This window comes from Chlorocebus sabaeus, chromosome 8 (assembly GCF_047675955.1).
Source record: "Chlorocebus sabaeus isolate Y175 chromosome 8, mChlSab1.0.hap1, whole genome shotgun sequence".
Taxonomy (NCBI): Eukaryota; Metazoa; Chordata; class Mammalia; order Primates; family Cercopithecidae; genus Chlorocebus; species Chlorocebus sabaeus.
In genome coordinates, this window is record NC_132911.1 from 111,936,384 (window position 1) to 111,956,817 (window position 20,434).

Genomic DNA, 20,434 nt, shown 5'->3' on the forward strand with positions numbered 1-20,434 from the left:
TTCCTAACTATATCCCTGTATCCACTCTTGACTTTCTCTAATCAATTTACACACAATAGACAAAATTACCCTTTGAAAATGAAAACCTGATTATATTATCCTCTGCTTAAAACCAATCAATGGCCTTTTTGTTGTTCTTAGCATGAAACCTGAAAATCCTTAAATTGGCCTGTAAGTTTCTGTTCTTCCTTTTGTGCACGGGCTTTGTTTAATTTCCTTAAATTTAAACAGCTCCAATCATCCAGTTATGCTGTTTCCTCTGCCTAGATTCTCCTCTCTATCCTCCTTCATCCTCCTGGGGCAAACTCCTATTCTAGCTTTGAAACGGTAACAATTTCTCTTGTTTCCTTTATAGTTGTATTATTTGTTTGCATCCCTAAACAACATAGCTCCTTTTTGCTTGTTCGTGAACTTCACATAAATGAAAACACACTGTATCCATCCTTTTGTGACTTGGATTTTATGTTCAACATTATGTGTAAAGGATTCATTCATGTTGCTGAGTGTATTGTTTGTTCATTTTCACTGCTTTATAATATTTCACATTTCCACAAAATCTATTTTAGACTCGATGAAGTTTAGGGTTTCTAGTTTTGGGCTATACTGAGCTATGAACGATGATGTTATGAACCTTCTTGTACATATATTCTAGTCTACCTGTGCACCCATTTTTTCAGGTATATACCTATGAACTTTGGCGATTAATACCAAACTGCTTTCTAAAGTGGGCATTCAAGATTACACTCTTTCCAGGAGTATGTAAGAGTTATTGTTGCTGCATATCCTTGCTGACACTTTTTAATTCGTGGCAATCTGATGGAAGTATATGTTGCATACACTTTTTTATTGTAAATTGGTGATATATAAAATAATAATATGGTGATATATGGTCGATTAGTTCCAAAGATGATCACAACAATTCTTCTTACCTCAGTCTCCTTCTGCAACGTGAATCTGTAGCTTCTCCACTAAAAAGTAGAGTCTACTTCTCTTCCCCCTAAATATGGGCTGGCCCCATGACTTGCTTTGACTTCTAGGTCTGGGTCTTGAGAAGCCTGGCAGCTTCTAAGTTTATTTTCATGGAATCCAGCTGCCCTATAGATAAGTTCAGGCTAGACTACTGAATTATGACAGTCTATGCAGAGTGAGGCCAAGTCATCTCCCAGCTCTTCCAAACATCCTAGTTGATGTGGTTTGGATCTGTGTCCCTGCCTAAGTATCATGTTGAATTATAATCCCCAGTGTTGGAGGTGGGGCCTGGTGGGAGGTGATTGGATTATGGGGGCAGAGTTCTCATGAACAGTTTTGCACCATTACCCCCTTGATACTGAATAGTAAGTGAGTTCTCATGAGATCTGGTTGTTTAAAAATAGATAGCACCTCCCCCCCACCCTTCCTCCTGCTCCCAGCCATGGGAAGTACCAGCTTTCTCTTCACTTTCTGCCATGATTGTACGTTTCCTGAGGTCTCCTCAGAAGCCAAAGCTGCTATGCTTCCTGTACAGCCTGCAGAACTGTGGGCCAACTCTTTTCTTTATAAATTACCCAGTCTCAGGTATTTCTTTACAGCAGTGCAAGAACTGACTAATATACCAGCTAAGGTGCCAAATATATGAGTGAAGTCATCTTAGACATCCAGCCTCAGTTGAGCCTTCAGCTGAATGTGGCTGCATGAGTGACCCCAGTCAACATCATACAGAGACATAATATATGGCTGTTATTATTTTTTTATTTTTTACTACTCCCTTAGAACAGCATGAAGACTGTAATTCTAAAGCCACTGAGTTGTGGAGATTTTATTATACAGCAATAGACCTATTGAATCACGATATATCAAAAGCCTTAAAAAATCCTTATATCCCTTGTATCAGTTTCCTTTAAAAAAGCATCTATCTTAAAGATAGACTCAAAATGTTATTTTTAAGTGAGTACAAAAATATTCTCTTTACACTCCAGCCTGGGTGACAGAGCAAGACTCCGTCTCAAAAAATAAAAAAAATTAAAAAAAAAAAAAAAATTCTCTTTAGTGTAATTTACTTTTAAAATATATATGTAGAGAGAGAGATGGGGTCTCACTTTACTGCCCAGGCTGGTCTCAAACTCCTGGGCTCAAGTGATCCTCCCGCCTTGGTCTCCCAAAGTTCTGGGACTAGAAGCATGAGCCACCACACCCAGCCTACATCTTTTTTTTTTTTTTTTGACACAGAGTTTTGCTCTTGCCACCTAGGCCGGAGTGCAGTGGTGCAGTCTCGGCTCACTGCAACCTCTGCCTCCTGAGTTCAAGCGATTCTCCTGCTTCAGCCTCTTGAGTAGCTGGGATTACAGTCACCTGCCACTATGCCCAGCTAATTTTTGTATTTTTAGTAGAGATGGGGTTTCACCATGTTGGCAGGTTGGTCTGGAACTCCTGACCTCTTTTCAAAGTAGAAATAACCTCTAAATTTAAAAATTGTAAAAGGTTGCTAATAAAATAAATTATGAGGCTGAGCATGGTGGCTCACACCTGTAATACCAGCACCTTGGGAGGCCAAGGTGGTGGATGGATCACTTGAGGCCAGGAGTTTGAGATCAGCCTGGCCAACATGGCGAAACCCTGTCTCTACTAAAAATAAAAAAAATTAGCCGGGCATGGGGGTGCACATCTGTAATTTCAGCTACTCAGGAGGGTGAGGCATGAGAATCACTTGAACCAGGGAGGCAGAGGTTGAAGTGAGCCAAGATTGCACCATTGTACTCCAGCCTAGGTGCCAGAATGAGACTGTCTCAAAAAAATAAAAATAAATAAATTATGATGCATTCATGAGATAAACACTATACAGATAAAACTGCATAGAAAGGATTTTTAATGACATTGGAAACTGCTGAAGAAAAATATCAGGTGGTAATGAATCTATCTCTCTTTCTATCTTCATTTCATTCCTGACTTGTTTAAAAAATTGTACGTAGAAAAAGACTAAAATGGAAAAAAAAAAACACATTAATAATGGTTTGATGGTTTTGATTTAATTTTTCCCATTCTTTGAAAGTTTCTTACAGAGACCATATGTTGCTTATATATAGAAAAAAGAAGCTAAGGTTGTTTCTCGGAGTACAGTCATATACCATGTAATGATGGTTTGGTCAGTGACAAACCCATATATACTATATCATGGTCCCCTAAGATTATAGTACATATTTTTACTGTACTTTTTCTATGTTTAGATACACAGATACTTACCATTGTGTTACAACTGCCTGCAGTATTCACTACAGTAACATGCTGTGTGGGTTTGTAGCCTAGGAGCAATAGGCTACACCATCTAGCATAAGTGTGTGGTAGGCTATACCGTCTAGGTTTGTGTAAGTACACGCTGATGTTATCACAGTGATGAACTAGCCTAAGGACACATTTCTTAGAACATATCCTCATCTCCTCATTGTTAAGTGACAGAAGACTATAGTAGAAAATCTGCAGTTAAATTTGACATGCTCTGGCAGAAAAAAATGCCCCTACAATTGAAATCATACAGGCTGTAGTACTCTACTTCCCCTGGTGGCAATTGGTTCAAATTTCAGGAGCAGACCTGAAGGCTTGATAACCCAGATTTTTCAAAGTTGAACAACATAGCGTTTCTATCTCTTAATTTCTCAGAATTATTAAGAAAAAAAAGGCCATACCATTTTACTGTTAGAATTATTTTGTACAGCAAAGAGCATTTGAAAGTCCTGAAGGTAGGAAGAACATAATCTGAAAATAAATGACAATCATTTAGATACATCTAACTTTATGAATAACTCACTATGGTCTTACTAATTTTCATTTTTCTATGGACTGGTGGAAACTTCATTTGGGAGACTCTGGCTCGAAGAAAGAAAAAACAATGCTAAAAGTTAAAATTACACAGGGATAGCAAATGTCATATATATTCTTCCTCGGTAGGAAAGCACTTACGTTTCCCAATAAATTGTCTTTGAAGTAGAGAGTAATAGAACTTTTAGAGCCATTGGGTTAAGTTAGGTTTCTTTCTAGGGCACAGTTTCTCTAAGTGGAAGTGCTTATTAAATAATCAGTCTCAGGGACCCTACCCTAGACCCACTGATACTGAACCTCTGGGATTGTGACCTAGGAATATAGATTTTTAACAACATCCTCAGGAGAGTCTTACACACCTAAACTTGGAAATATTGTTTTTGAGGGGTTCTCTATCTTGATCTGGTTGGTGGTGACATGGCTGTAGACTATGGAAAGATTTATCAAGATGCACACTTGTGTACTTCATATAAATGACACCTCATTAAAAAGTAAGAAGAAACAAAAACGTTAAGGATTACATAATACTTTAACAAAACAAGTAAACTTATTGTTTTGAAATTTTTAATTAACATTTGTGGCCATAATTTATGTGTTTCTGTTGTACTGAAGCAGATTGTTTAGCATTTTTGTTAGCAAACTTGGGCAGTGGTCATTTTAGAAACAATCTTGTACATAGTTTTGATTAAAACACTTGATTTTGTTAGTGAAAAAAGAATTCTAATTTATAGCCAAAAATTTTTGGCCACCATTTTTTTTCTTGGATATAGATAACATTTATTATTTTACATTTTAAAAAATTTATGTTACTTTGGGACGTTGATGTGTCAAGTAAATGGTACTTTCAACACCCTTTGTCTTTGTTTTGTGGCAGCAAAGAAATGAAAATTTCTGTAAAAAGAAAGAGAGGAAAGAAGGAAGAAAGGGTGGGAGCTGGAAGGAGAAAGGGAGGGAGAAAAGAAGGAAGAAAAATGAGGAAAAATGAAAGGAAAGAAAATGGAAGCAACCATTGCCCCAAGGACAAACTATTCCTGCTCACCCTCTCAAAACTAATCCCCTCAAATAGCCCAAGACATTTCGTATGTTTTTATCCTTAGTTACATCTCTAGCTATTTATTCTTTGATTCCCATCTAGAGCAGCCTCTAGCTGTTGTAACACATTATGTTTGAATATATTTTGTCATTGTTTCCATTAGTGTGTCTGTACAAGCTTTATTATTATTATTTTTAAATATGACTGTTACTCTATTGAAAAGAGAAGAGCAGGATTCACTGTAAGGGGCAGAGAATTTGTGTCCTCTCATTTTGATCCCTGATTTATCACACACCTTCACAGTTTTACTAGTGTCAGAAAGAGGCCTGCTTTCTCTTGGAATGCTACATTCTTTGGGGATGAAGTGTTCAGAGTCTTTAACACTGCATTGGAGTGTCCCTGGAGTGTTTAGCATCTGGATACAGCCGTCATCACAGTAATGAGAGAGAGAGCAGGCCAGAGCTGGCCCTGTCTGGAGGAAAAACAGGATCAACACCAAATTTACCATGGCTCTTTCCAGTGTTACAAAAATAATGGATCAATAAGGCATCTATATGAAATACTTCTTCCATCACCCAATCTATTGTTTACACATAGTGAGACTAATAGTTAATGATATTACTATAAAATTTCAGGAGATTATCAACCATAATTTTCAGGAGATTAGTAACCATAACAACAGTTGCAGGCTGGTTTTATAGACTCTGTTCTCCTCATTTAAATGTAGTATCTTTCTGTTTTTCAATAATAGTACTAATAATATTAGAAGGACTTCTGAAATATAGTAAATGGCCCATGTTTGCTCAAATAGCATTTCGTTAGTATACCAAGAGAGAAAAACTTCTATGCTAGATAGATCATCTGACTTACTTTGTATGTATAAAAAACTTGCTTAGCTTTTATTATGAAAATCACACATGTATGTAATAAAAAGATAAGCTGAAAAGATCATAATTAAAGTCTCTGGTGGAACAGCCACTTAGAGATAATCACTAATACCAACTTACAATAGAGGTATGTTCTGATAAAGCCATCTTAAGTCAAAAATATCATAAATCAAAAATGCAATTAATGTCCCAATAAACCCACTGTAAAGTCAAAAAATCATAGTTGAATCATTGTAAGTCAGGGACCATCTGTATTTGTAGAGATACGTCAAGATTGAGAGTGATAGGTCGTTGCATTTATTTATCACAGACTATGACCAGACCTTGCTTTATGAATACTAGCTCATCTAGGTATTACTGTTATAAACACTATTTTTACAGAGGAGAAAGCCAAGAAACAAAGTTAAATAATGTGTCCAAGATCATACCACTGGTAGATGGTAGAGCTAGAATTTGAGGCCAGGCAGTCTGACTTTGAAGTTTTAATTCTTAATCAATTGCTAGGTTTACAGTTACATATATATGTGTGTGTGTGTGTGTGTATATATATATATATATATATTTTGAGACAGGGTCTTGCTCTGTTGCCCAGGCTAGAGTACAGTGACACAGTTTTGGCTTACTGCAGCCTCAACCTCCTGGGCTCGAGTCATTCTCCTACCTCAGCCCCCCAAAAAGCTGGGACTACAGGTGTGCACCACCATGCCTGGCTAAGTTTTTAAAAAATATTTTGTAGAGATGGGGTCCCACTATGTTGCCCAGGCTGATCTTGAACTCCTGAGCTCAAGTAATCCTCCTGCCACGGCATGCTAAAATGCTGGGATTATAGGCATGAGCTACTGTGCCCAGCCACCAACATATTTTTAAACAGCTTTATTGAGGTGTAATTGATATAATAAACTGCACATATTTAAAATATACAATTTAGCAAGTTTCAAAAACTATTTTTAAGTGTACATTCCAATAGTGTTCAGTATATTCATATTGCTATGTAACATATATTCAGAACTTTTCATCTTGTGGAACTGAAACTCTACGCATTAGCTTCCTGAGGCTGTTGTAATAAAGTACCACAAATTTGGTGGGTAGAAACAACAGAAATTTATTTTCTCATAGCTCTGGAGGCTAAAAGTCAAAAATGCATTTTTGTTAACAGTCCATTTCTCCCTCCCCTCAGCTCTGGCAACCACCAGTTTACTTTTTGTTTCTATGAAATGACCATTTTAGATAGTGGAATCATAGAGTATGTGTGATTTTGTTACTAGCTTATTTCATTTAGCAGAACATCCCCAAGTTCATCCATGTTGTAGTATGTGTCAGAACCTCCTTCCCTTTAAGGCTGAATAATATTCCATTGTGTGTATACCACAATTTGCTTATCCATTCATCTATCAATGAACAATGTGTTTCTTACATCTCTTGGCTATTGCGAATAATGCTGCAATGAACATGGGTATGCAACTATCTCTTTCAGATCCAGCTTTGAATTCTTTTGGAAATATATCAAAAAATGAAATCATTGGACTATATTGTAATTTTATTTTTAATTTTTTGAGGAACTGCCATATTGTTTCCATGGTGACCATACCATCTTACATTATTACAGACAGTGCACAGAGGTTCCAATTTCTTCACATCCTTGTCAACACTTACTATTTTCTGGGTATTTTTTTTTTGGATGGTAGACATCCAAATGGCTGTGAGGTGATGTCTTATTGTGGTTTTAATTGGTGTTTCTCTGATGATTAGTGATATTGAGCATCTTTTCACATGCTTGTTGGTCAATTTTATATCATCTTTGGTATATGTGCTGCCAAAGTGAGCACTGTATATCATCTTTGGAGAAATGTCTGTCCAAGTCCTTTGCGCATTTTTTAACCAGGTTATTTTGTTGTTGTTGTTGTTGAGTTGTAGAAGTTCTTTATGTATTCTGGACATTAACCCTTCCAATGTATCTTTTTAAACAAATGGAATTAAACTTTGCAGGCTGTTTTGCAAACTATTTTTTTCATTTTATATATATTGAATATATTATTTTATATTATTTTGCTATAGGATTTATATTCTGTCATATCTGTAGTATACTTTTTAATGTTCTCTCTATTGTAGACACTTTTACTTTTGCTATTATAAATAAAATTATACTGATTATATTTATTAATTTTATGGATAATTTTTTTTTTTTTTTTTTTTTTTTTTTTTTTTTTTTTTTTTTTTTTTTTTTTTGAGACGGAGTCTCACTCTGTCGCCCGGGCTGGAGTGCAGTGGCCGGATCTCAGCTCACTGCAAGCTCCGCCTCCCGGGTTTACGCCATTCTCCTGCCTCAGCCTCCCGAGTAGCTGGGACTACAGGTGCCCGCCACCTCGCCCGGCTAGTTTTTTGTATTTTTTAGTAGAGACGGGGTTTCACCGTGTTAGCCAGGATGGTCTCAATCTCCTGATCTCGTGATCCGCCCGTCTCGGCCTCCCAAAGTGCTGGGATTACAGGCTTGAGCCACCGCGCCCGGCCGGATAATTTCTGTATCAGCTTCCTGAGGCTGCTGTAACAAAGTACCACAAATTTGGTGGGTAGAAACAACAGAAATTTATTTTCTCACAGCTCTCGAGGCTAAAAGTCTGAAATCTAGGAGGGCCACACTAATCCAGGGACTCAAGGAAAGATACCGTTCCTTCGATTTTCAAGCTGCTGATGGCTGTTGGCATTCTTTGATTGTGGATGCATTTCCTCCCTATTCACATTGCTTCCTCCTCATTTTTCTGTGTGATCTCCCACTGCCTCTGTCTTATAAGGACACTTGTCATTTCATTGGGTTTAGGACCCACCCAGATAATCAAAGATGATCTCATCATCCCAAGATCCTTAATTATATCTTCTTCAAAGACTCTCTTGTTCCTTATAAAGTAACATTCACAAATTCCTGGGGTTGGAACATGGACATGTCTTTTAGGGAAACACAATTCAGTCTACTACAGCTTTATGAAGATAAATTCCTAAACTTAGAATGGTTAGTTCATGGTATGTAAAATTTAAACATCTTGAGATAAATATTTCAGAATTGTGCTCCAAAATGACTTTGAATTGAATTTTTGATGTTCTTAAACATATGTGTGTGTTGTGTCTGCATGCATAGACACCATGCAATAACGTATTTGTGTGTTGTGTGTGCATACATAGATACCCTGCAATAACATAGGCACACCTCAAAAAATAAAAAAAGGAAAGCAAAGAGAAAGTTGGAGTTAGGGAGAAATGAGAAAAACAATGGTAGGGAACACTCAGAGGTGTACCTGATAATCTTAAGGACTATCAGTGGCTGTTTCAATAAAACATACCTTATTGGTCTATGTCCAGAAAAATGGCCAAACTTGTGTTTTGATCTATTTGCTTATGTCTGTCTTGTTTCTCTCTAGAAATATGTTTCATTTTTCAAATCTTTGCCTTTTGGTGTAAAAAGTCAATCTTCAATTTTGACCAATTAACATTTCCATGCAAAAAACCTTTTTATTCAGCTTTCTTCATTTGTCACACAATCTTCAATGTATGGATTTTTGAACTTTTAAAAAATCATTTCATGAATAAGATCAGAAAAGCTTTATACATGCGTATGTATGTATGTATTTTGTTGGGAGGTAGAAAACCACGACTATGGAGTATTTCTTTTCTTAAACATAGTTGAAAAGTTCACCAAAAAGGAGCTTTGTCCCAGGATAAAAGTCATTTTCAAGAGCATTTAGGTAATAAATCATGTGGAATTGTATTTTCAATACTTTATCATGAATAGCAATCAATCACTGATTTCTTGATTGAGGGTTACTTTTTGTAATCAACTTACAGAGTTCATCACCCGTTGAGTGAGTCCTTTAAAGGTGGAAGCAATGCACTTATTCCAGCAATATGATCATTGCTCAAAACTGATTTTTAAACTTCTGCCTTAAAACTAACTGCTTTTAAATGGAGCTTTAAAAAGTCTCAAAAATAAATCAATTTCATTTATTTGATAAACTCATCTCATTTTTATTCTATAATGTACACTTGTTTTTCAATTTGACCATTCATTGACTTGACTTTGAATAACTTCTGTTTGGTTCCAAAAATCAAGTCTACCTTTATGGAAAAATAATTTGCCACCAGAGGAGGATACTCCAAAGAATATACTGCTACATTGTCTAAAAATAATTTAAGTTATGACATTATCATCAGAATAACCTCCCCTGGTGAGGTTACTTTGAGAGAGAGAATACTCAGAAGTGTTATTTGTGGTAAGTTTTTATTAATATTCTGACACAATACTATGATGTAACACAATAGAGTCATAGGAAAATAGATTTTATGAGGGACAAGCTACCCTTGATGTTTTTCAAGTCAAATTTTACAAATAAAGAAAGAGGCAACTTAGGCAACCTAAGTAAGTTACAGAAGGCTAGTTATATTCTCAGTTGGTGATGGAGGTTAGGGAGATCCAAGTATTTTTTTTTTTTTTTCAATTTTAGAGCTTTAAAAAAAACCCTATAATATAGTGAGCTGAATTGGCAAGTGGCTAGCAAAGTTCAATCTGCAGATGTGCTCCTATTAGCTGAAAATTTAAAAATACAATTGTAAATACCTTTAGGTAGGGGGAATAATTCTTCACTTCATATTAGCAACAGGTTTTAGTCATGTCTGAAACATATGACCCTTGCGTTAAGTTGTTAGATTTAGCAAATGAAAGTTTGAATTTCTGATAACACTTAATTTTTCACTCTGAGTGTGCTCCAAATGTTGCATGGGATATACTCATACTCAAACTATTCATCATTTATTTGAAATTAAAATGTAACTGGGTATCGTGTATTTTATTTGGCAAACATAGCTTCGGAGGATATGAAGCATATATACTGCCATTTTGAATCCAGTCTACCAGCCAGATGTGGCAGAAATATTTACTATTCACTAAACAGGTTTAGGTTCCCCCACATTTTGCAGCTTCCTTAAAATTAGGTAGAGCCATATGACTAGTTCTGGCCAGTGCTATGGTTTTAGAAGTACTGTGTGTCAGTTGACTAATGCACTTAAAAGCCAAACACAATTCTCCAGGTCACTCATTCCCTGTTGCAGTGAACTAGAACCATGTGTTCAAGAGGTTCTAGATGCAAGACACAGCAGCCTTGGATCCCTGAAGAAAAGTTGGATTGAAGGTACTCAGAAGAACCATGGGACCTACAGCATACTTTCTGTGTGTTGGAAACAATCTTTTATTAGTTAATCCACTGAAATTTTAGGGTTGATTCGTTACTGCAGCTTGGCATAACCTATCCAGACTAACACACTGTATCATCACATGGATTAAATAAATTCTGTGAGTCTAAGTTTGTTGTTCCTGTTGTTTAATCTTCATGGAATTGCCATCAACTTATCAGATTTATCTGGAGGACTGAATGAAAATTACAGGTAAAAGTCTTCAGCATTCTCTCTGCTGCCTGGTAGGTTGCAGCAAATGAGACCAATATTTAATGATAACATGTCCATTATGAGTATTTTAATTATTATAGCAATCTTATGAAATTGGTGTTATTATCTTTACCATTTTATAACTAAAGAAAATGAAGCTTGGAGTGGTTAAGAAAGTTGCCCAACATCATTTCATAAAGCTCTTGTTAAACATAGAAATAAGTCTCTATTCCAGAACAGTCTAACTCCAAAATCCCTATTTTCAAATCCATGCCACATACATATTTTCCTGTGACGTAAGAAGCCTGTTTCTGTGTCACTCATTCATTTTTAACACAAATATTAATTCAGATGCAGTGGCTCACACCTGTAATCCCAGCTACTTGGGAGGCTGAAGCAGGATAAACCCTTGAGCCCAGGAGGTGGAGGCTCCAGTGAGCTGTAATTGTATTATTGCATTCCAGCCTGGACAACAGAGGGAGACCCTGTCTCTTAGAAAACAAACAAACAAACAAACATTTATATAGATATAGATTGATTGTTGACCACATGAAATGTCATATGTGTTAGTAGGTTTTTGGGTTGTTAGAAAAGAATACCTGAGACTAGGTGATTTATAAACAAAAGTGGTTTATTTTGGCTCATGGTTCAACTGGACTCTTGATGCACCCCTAGTGGAAACGTTCTCCTTTGGAAAGCAGAATCTCTAGATCCACAGAACTCAAAGATCTATGCTACAATAATAAAGAAACCTTACATTTCAGTGAAGATCAATCTTTAGGGCATTTACACAATTAGCAGCCAAGAAGAGAAGAAAAGGGTAGAAAAGGAGACCAAAAAGGAAGTGGTCAGTTAGGAGGAGGGAAAAAAAGGGTGTAATGTTGCTGAAGACAAAAGAAAAAAACATTTCAAGAAATAGAGTTTGATCAATTATTATCAAATGCTGCTCCAGGAGAGGTACAATAAGTTAAGGACTGAGAATAGACTACTAGATTCAATAAGAATTAACTTGGCTGGGTACAGTTGCTCACATCTATAATCCTAGTACTTTGGGAAGCTGAGGCAGGAAGAAGACTTGAGGCCTGGAATTCAAGACTAGCCTGGTCAACAGAGTGAGACCCCCACCTCTACAAAAAAAAAAAAAAAAAAATTATCCAGGTATGGTGGTGTGCACCTGTAGTCCCCACTACTTGGGAGGCTGAGGTAGGAGGATTTCTTGAGCCCAGGAGTTGGAGGTTGCAGTGAGCTATGATTGTGCCACTGCACTCCAGCTGAAGAAATTATGCCCAGGCACAGTGCTCATGCCTGTCATCCTACCACTCTCGGAGGAGGCGGGAGGGTTGTTTGAATCCAGGAGTTCAAGACTAGCCTGGGCAACATAGCTAGGCCCTGTCTCTATTTTAAAAAAAAAAAAGAATTGATGACCTTGAAGAATGTATTTTCAGTGGAGTGGAGGTGATGAAAGACTAAAATAGGAGGAAAGAAAGTGAAGATGGTGAGTATGGATGCTTTTAAGATGTTTTTCTATAGATAGGATGGAGAGGTAAAGAAGGTACCTTAAAGGAAAAGGCACAAAGGATTCCTTTTTAAGGTGGGAGTTATTATGGAATGTTGATGGAAATAACCCAGTAGAGAGGAAATGACTAAAGCTGTCTGATTCTTTTTTTTGTCATAGGTGTCTAACAAGAATTTCTCAGAAAATGCTATTTACTCTGATTATTTTATGCCACTTTTAAAATCAGACCTTGATCATTATAAAATTACCTGCCCCTTACCTTACTGATTTATTTCTAGCAAGTTTCCAAGTATGTTTTCAATATACTTCAAATTTCAAATGTCTACAAATGTTGCTGTGAAAAATAAGAAACAGGAAAGTTTACTGTTTCTTATGACCATGTGAAAATAAAGTTATGTACGTTGTTCTGGAGGGAAGGGGTTATGTAAGCCAGTTCATAAGTGAATAAAAACCTGTTATCCTCCACCCTTCCCCCACAAATACTTTAGAAGTATGATAAGGTTTATTATTTGACTAGACTTTTGTCAATAGTCAATACTAGAATGCCCTGTGGATGCGTAGGGCCACCAAGTCAAAGAAATAAAAATACAAACAACCACAACACACAGACCAAAGAATAAGGTCAGTGGAACTGTTGCAGAGCATGAAGCCCAAGTTTAGTGTTCAGATAAAAACTCTCCCTGTTCAAAAGTAACTGTGCTGACTGGGTAACTAATCAAGATGCCTGGGATTAGGCCTATTAGTTTAGTGAACCTAGGACAAAGACAAAGGGATAGTATGGCAAACAGTTTTGTTATTTTGAGCAAAAGAGGAAAAAAGTGAACCTCTGGTGAAATTGTTCAATTTGTGTGTGAGGAAAAGCCACGGCTATAACCAATCAGAGCTTTCGGCCAAGTGAAAGATTACAGAGAATTATTGTCAGATGCTGGAATTTTCCTTCCAGAGAAATGACAACCCTGTACCTTGAAAATTTCAAGAGTAGTCTTCCAAAACCCCTATAAAATATTAAACTAATATACTTGCAATTTTAGTACAAATCAGGAAATGCAAAAATTACAGTACTCACAGTGATATTAACTGAGTTCACAGGGTGCACATCAGGACTTTTATTCCAAAGCAGCCCAGTTTGAGGAGTTAATATTTCTTTGGGGACTAAAATACTTGTATTTTCCATCTTCTCTGAATTAAGATTAGAAAATGAAAATGAGGGTTTACATACTGCATTTAAAATATAATTTCTTAGCATTGCCAAGATGTTTGGCTGACCTCTTATTTTCTATCAATATTTAAGGGAAAGTATTAAACAGAAAATTATCTTGAAACAAATTCAAAGACCATGTCATTAAGGCTTTTATATGTTTTATATTTATAATGTAGTAATTTTATTTTGTGACTAGTTTCCATACCATGTTTCTATAAATTAAAAGGAGAAAAATATCTAATTTCTAAGGGCAAATCTCCCAGTTTTTCACTTTTTATGTGAAAACATTAAACAGAATTATGCAGATAATTTAACATTTTATTTACTTATCTTTCTCAGTAAAATTTTTCTCATGCTGTGTTTATGTTTTAAATTGCCCAAATATTTTATATTGGCCTAAACATTTTGAAAAATATTCATATTGATTTGAAAGCTGATACAACACTTCTAAAAGTCATGATGGCATGTCTTGCCAATGTGAAATTGGACATAAAAATATCTTTGGCCGGGCATGGTGGCTTACGCCTGTAATCCCAGCACTTTGGGAAGCCGAGGCGGGTGGATCACAAGGTCACGAGATTGAAACCATCCTGGCTAACACAGTGAAACCCCGTCTCTACTGAAAATATAAAAAAATTAGCCGGGCGTCGTGGTGGGCGCCTGTAGTCCCAGCTACTCGGGAGGCTAAGGCAGGAGAATGGCCTGAACCTGGGAGGCGGAGCTTGCAGTGAGCCGAGATCGCGCCACTGCACTCCAGCCTGGGCAACAGAGCAAGACTCTGTCTCAAAAAACAAAACAAAACAAAATCTGTAAATCCTACATTTTTCAATCGAGGAAAAAAATACACTCATCTTAAAAAGTATAGCAATCAACCAATATGGTTGTATCATATGGGGTCAGCTTGAGGAGTTCTGTGCAGCTGGCCTCAGCATTATCCACTCAAGGGATGGATGAGGGGGGACTCTTGTCCCTCATTGTGTTAACTCGCTCACACTTCCAGGTTTGCGTGTGAGTCAAAATAGCTAATGTTTCTCACAGGCACTACAACAAAAATTCCCTGATGTAGAAAACAAGAAATTTTCACTGCAGTGGAGACAAGGTGCTGTCACATCATACTTTGCACAACTGGTTGTGGTAGCAACAGCTGGGCTAGAAGTACATTAATGGGATGTGAGGTAGGGCACAAGAGGTGTCTCAACACCCTCATGTGGTGAATTTTTTAAAAATAACATAGCATAACCATCAATAGATATGGTTACCTGTAGATGAATAGTTCATGCAGGACCATGCAAGATTTGTCAAGGTGACTGTAAGTAAGAATGCCTAATTCCAATCAAATGCTGATTGATTAAAGAAAAGACAAGCTGTACTGTATACTGCTGGTGGGAATATAAATTAGTTCAACCTCTATGGAAAACTGTGGAGATTTCTCAAAGAACTACAAATAGAACTACCATTCAACCCAGCCATCCTACTACTGGGTAGCCAACCTAGGAAAATAAATCATTATGTAATACAGACATTGGCCAGGCGTGGTGGCTCACCCCTGTAATCCCAGCACTTTGGGAGGCCGAGGCACGAATCACCTGAGGTCACGGATTTGAGACCAGCCTGGCCAACATGGTAAAATCCTGTCTCTACTGAAAATACAAAAATTAGCCAGGACTGCTGGCGGGTGCCTGTAATCCCAGCTACTCGGGAGGCTGAGGCAGGAGAATCGCTTGAACCTGGGAGGCGGAGGTTGCAGTGAGCCAAGTTTTAAGCAATAACCCCAACTCTGCTCAGTGTTCTTCATCTCACACTACTCAAATTCAGCAAGGACCAGTATATAAACCATGGTTCAACTTTAAAAATTCAAAGAATGGAGGTTGGAGTGAACCTGGATTGCATCATTGCACTCTAGTGTGGGCAGCAGAGCCAGAACATGTCTTTTAAAAAAAAAAAAAAAAAGAAAGAAAAGAAAAGAAAAAAGAAAAGAAAGAAAGAAAAAGAAAGAAAAGGTATAGCTAAATAATATATCCCATGTTTTCAATCATGCATAGGGGATATAGTAAGAGGGAAGCAAAAGTACTATAGAAGCTTGTGTACCTTCAGTATAGTTACAAAACATTGCTTTCTGATAAACTGGTCAAATATCCAGTCTATTTAGCAGCATGGCCCTTAGTGAAGAGGGGTGCCAGACAATTACAGCTGAAAGACATCAACTAGAAATACCATCTAACTAACTTTACCTACTATGCTTCCTGTTCACCAAACAGCCTTGTGATTCTATTGAGGCTTCCTTATAAATTGGTGTGCATGGACTAAATGTCCTAATTTTTACAATGTGTAATTGTTTTCTTTATGGTCATATGTATCATTGTTAATTTTTTAAGTTGGACCATGGTTTATATACTGGTCCTTTGCGAATTTGAGTAGTGTGAGATAAAGACAACTGAGCAGAGTTGGAGTTATTGCTTAAAAATATATCAAGCATGGCTATAACAAGGAAACCAAGATGGTATGACAAGAAGAGGGTTACATTAAGTTCTGGTAGGAAAAGGATATAGTGAAAGTTTCTAGTGGAACAATAAATAGCTTGGAAGGAGCAGAAAGTGTAAAGAGTGTGCTGACTCTTCTTCCTGGCTCTGTGGGCAAAGAGAAGATTAGGAGATAGTGTGGCTTTCAATTAATGGGAGATAGAATGTTTGTGAAGAGGTTCAAGACTATGCTTGGTTATTTTGACAGTGAAAGGGGCTCTATGAAAGATTGCAGACCAAGTTATCCTAAATTTTCAATTGTAATGTGGGGTAATGGTGCCTTCTACTTTAGCAAAGTCGCTTCTCCAGGTTGGTGGTTTGGTTTGATTCATTACCAAAAGTCTTTGAAGATGAATAATACAGGTGATTGCAAAGCATTTGGTAAACATAAATTAATGGAAAACTCAACATTAGCAACTTTCCAGCAAATGTCTCTGAAGTAAGTGGTGTGTTTTGTGTAAAATTTCATAGAGTGGTTTCTTAATACATTAAAATGTTTTTCTCTTATTACCGATGCTTTCATAGTTGGCTTGATTCACTTGATATCGATGATCTACACTATAATAAAATTTAAGCAGAGAAACTTAATACAGTCTGAATTAGGAACCACAGCTTCACTGGGACTTAATGTATCATGTTGCAGCATAACATTCTAATATGCATAATTTCCTATATCTTGCATTGACTTTGGGGAGTACTTAAATATTCAGCCCAATTCTCTTTTAAGCTTCAGAATACAGTTAACAATGTAATGTCCTGCATGCAGAAGGTAGAAAAGCTCCCCTCCATACCCATATTCTGCAGCAGAGCCAGAAAATGAAGCAACAACTATGTGAAAATCACTCTTGCAGAATTATATCCAGCATATTTTGATAAGACACAAAAGGAAGAAGCAGCAACGTTTTTTGACTATCTACTATGTGAAAGCCCTATTAGTAGTATTTTAATATACTTCAATCATCAAAATATATCTGCAAGTGTAGATATTTATTATTCTTATTTCACTTTTGAGGAAAGTAAGCTCAGAGATGTTGCCAAAGTTAGCACATCTGTGATGGAAGTGAGAATGGAATACAGTTCTGTCTTCAATCTGTTCATATACTTGAATCTACCTAAAATCTACAAAAGCAGGAGAGATCTGTCTGAGAATCCCATAATGGGCATTTTAAAAAGCATTATTTCTTCATCAGACAATTTCAGTGCTGTCGAAGTAGACATGCATTTAAGAAAGGACAAAATCTACACAGCCCCCTTAAAGGCATGAAGAGTGTTATCAGATCAGTCTTTGCTTTCTTGCTTGCTATTTTTTCTTCATAATAAAGTATCAAGCAACAGTCGTTGCTTTCTTACTGACAATAGTTATGGTTTCAGGACCCAAGCTCTAATATGTTCCCTGACTATAAACTCCTGAGTGCCAGAGGCCATGACCTTGACTTCCCATATCCAATTTATTTCTGGCTTCAAAAAAATCGTGCTCAGAGTCAAGTCATGGTAATATGTAACATGTTATGTTTCAGTTGGTGAATTTTTGCTTCCTTTACACACTGAAGACTCAAGCACCAAATTGTTTCAATTATTTAAAAAATAAACCAATGCTCAGGTTAGTACAGTTTTTTATTTATTTGTTACAAGTAAATGGAGAAACTGCTGGCAGTTGCTCACTTTGACAGTGAATAGGGTTTGGCTTGTTGACTGAGTGGCGAAGGATTTGGATATGAATATTTTCAGTTGGCAGTAAGGAGGAGAAATAATTCTCTATTTTCTTTTTGACATTGTGAGTATAAGGAATGCTTTGTGCTGTTATCCTGACAACCTTACAAATCAAAATAAGAAAGAAATGGTAACCTACGGCTTTCAGTGGAAGATAATAAGTGGGGGAAAAGACAAGTATATTTTCATTCTCAAAAGGGTAAAATCTGTCAGTAGGAGGAAGAGGAACTCTCACTTTGAGGTTAAAGTATAAAATATTAACTTCATATAGCTTCACACGCAGACAGATTAGCATTTACACTAACTTCATGAGGGAGTTAATAAATATAGGTGAAAATGAAGATAACGACTTCAAATAAATAATTGAATAGTCACTTTATAAAGGGGTGTTTTGTATGCAGCCTCCAGAACAGCCCCTAGTGGTTCCTGACTCTTGGTATTCTCATTCTTGTGTAATCCCCTTCTATGGAGTGTGGGCTAGACTTACTTTCTTTGAATGAATAAAATAAGATAGAACTAATGGTATGTGTCATAAAAGGAAGTATATTCTCTCTCTCTCTCTCCTTCCCTGTCTCTCTCTCTTTCTCTCACTCTCTTTTTGTCTCTAAGATCATTTACTCTGGGGGAAGTCAGCTGTCTGGTCATAAGTAATCCTATGGAGAGGCTCATGAATTTAGAGACTGAGGCCTCTTGCCCAACAGCCATATGAGTGATCTCAGAAGTGGATCCTCCAGGCCCATTCAAGTCTTTGGATGACTGCAGCCCCAATTGACAGTTTGACTATAGACTCATGACAGACTGAACCAGATCCACACAACTAAGCTGTTCCCAGATTTCTGATCCTGGGAAATTGTGTAAGAAAACTATTTGCTGTTTTAAGCCACTAAATTTGGGGATTAATTTGGTTTACAGCAATAGGTAACTAATACAAAAGGGCAGGAATCACAACATGCCAGCCCATCCTGGAAAGGAGAGCCAGGGATTCACTTCAGTGAGAGGACTAGATAGAAACATACTATGTTTAAGTAGATTGCTTAAAGTCAGTCTTAATAGCCAGCATGTCAAGCCTGCAGGATCGGAGAGCCAGTAAAATTGGCACACTTTAGAAGATACCTAAGTATTTAATCTTAAAGGCTGCATGGACACAACTAGAGAGAAGCTAAAATTACCTTACAAATTGGAAGACTCCTTAAGACAGTCAATGTGGAAGTTGTTACAGTTATCAGCATTCAATCAGTTAAATATGCATCGTCACCCTCTAGAAATATTTTTAAATGGATAAATTGACATGGGCCAGCATATAAAAGGATGTAACTCCAGATTCTAGAAGCACGTTCCTCTTCCTCCTCATCATTCTTTCTGCCACCATCTTAGTTTGAGCTCTCAGCACATCATGTCTAGCCATTAATTGCTACCAGGTTGTTTCTCATTCTTTAGTCTTGTCTCCTAGCTAGACTGTAGGCTACTTAAGGAAAGGATCATGTCTCCTTCAATAATCTCCTCCAACCACAAGTTATTCTTATTTGAAATGTGAGTCTATACGGACTTATTTCTGTATACCTTCTCTGAAGCCACAAGAATTTTGGATCACCATGCACGAATCATTCCAAGTTGCCACTGTCTTATCCCTAGTGAGATTTAGGGTCGTCTGGATTATTTGCTTCTACCCTCTTCTGCCTCTCTAGACTATTAGCTATGTTCTCTCCAGTTCTTGTGGAGATGTATTGTCATTTTCTTAATGCTGTGAATATTACCATGTGGTGCAAGTAATGGTACTAGATGTTGGAAAGACGTGCTGCCATGGAACAGATAGACATGGATTCTGCATTCTGGTTATTTTCTAGTCACATAGTCTGTACAGTTCTAGGAAAAAAGGTAATTGAACAATAATACGCTTAAGCTGTGGCATCTTCCGGGATTGTTCGAAGGTACTATCAGTGACGTGTCATGATATTGCCCAAGGGAGGATCTGTTTTTTTATCTGACACTATGCAGTAGGTAATATTCCTTACTAAAGAAGATTCCATAGGACTTTCTTATACAGAATGCTTTTCAAAATAGAAAAATGCACTCACATAAAAGGATTCAAAGCACAAAAATGCTGGAGAGACAGAAATGCAATATCTTAAAAACAGGCAGATAGCAGTTGTCACAGTATATTGAAGGGAGGTAAGACCTTAGAAAATAACTTCTAAAACTTTGGTCTTTAAAAATTTTCATTTGAACAAGTGGATATACAAAGCATATTTTAAAAAGACCTTAATACATATCTTAAATATGATTCACCACAATTTTGTAAAGTTACTCTTTCTAATTCATTAGGTGTCCATTTAAAGTAATTTCTTCCAGCAG

The 20,434-nt window shown here is 36.9% G+C and overlaps 1 long non-coding RNA gene across 1 annotated transcript in view; it reads left to right on the forward strand.

Annotated features, from left to right (window-relative positions):
* LOC103237288 (uncharacterized) overlaps positions 1 to 10,969 on the forward strand; it is a 31,642-nt gene extending 20,673 nt beyond the window's left edge. Inside the window, exon 4 of the long non-coding RNA XR_498671.3 lies at positions 10,783 to 10,969. This is a non-coding gene — a long non-coding RNA (uncharacterized lncRNA). The remainder of the gene's footprint in view (positions 1 to 10,782) is intronic.
* The last annotated feature ends 9,465 nt before the right edge of the window (positions 10,970 to 20,434 follow it).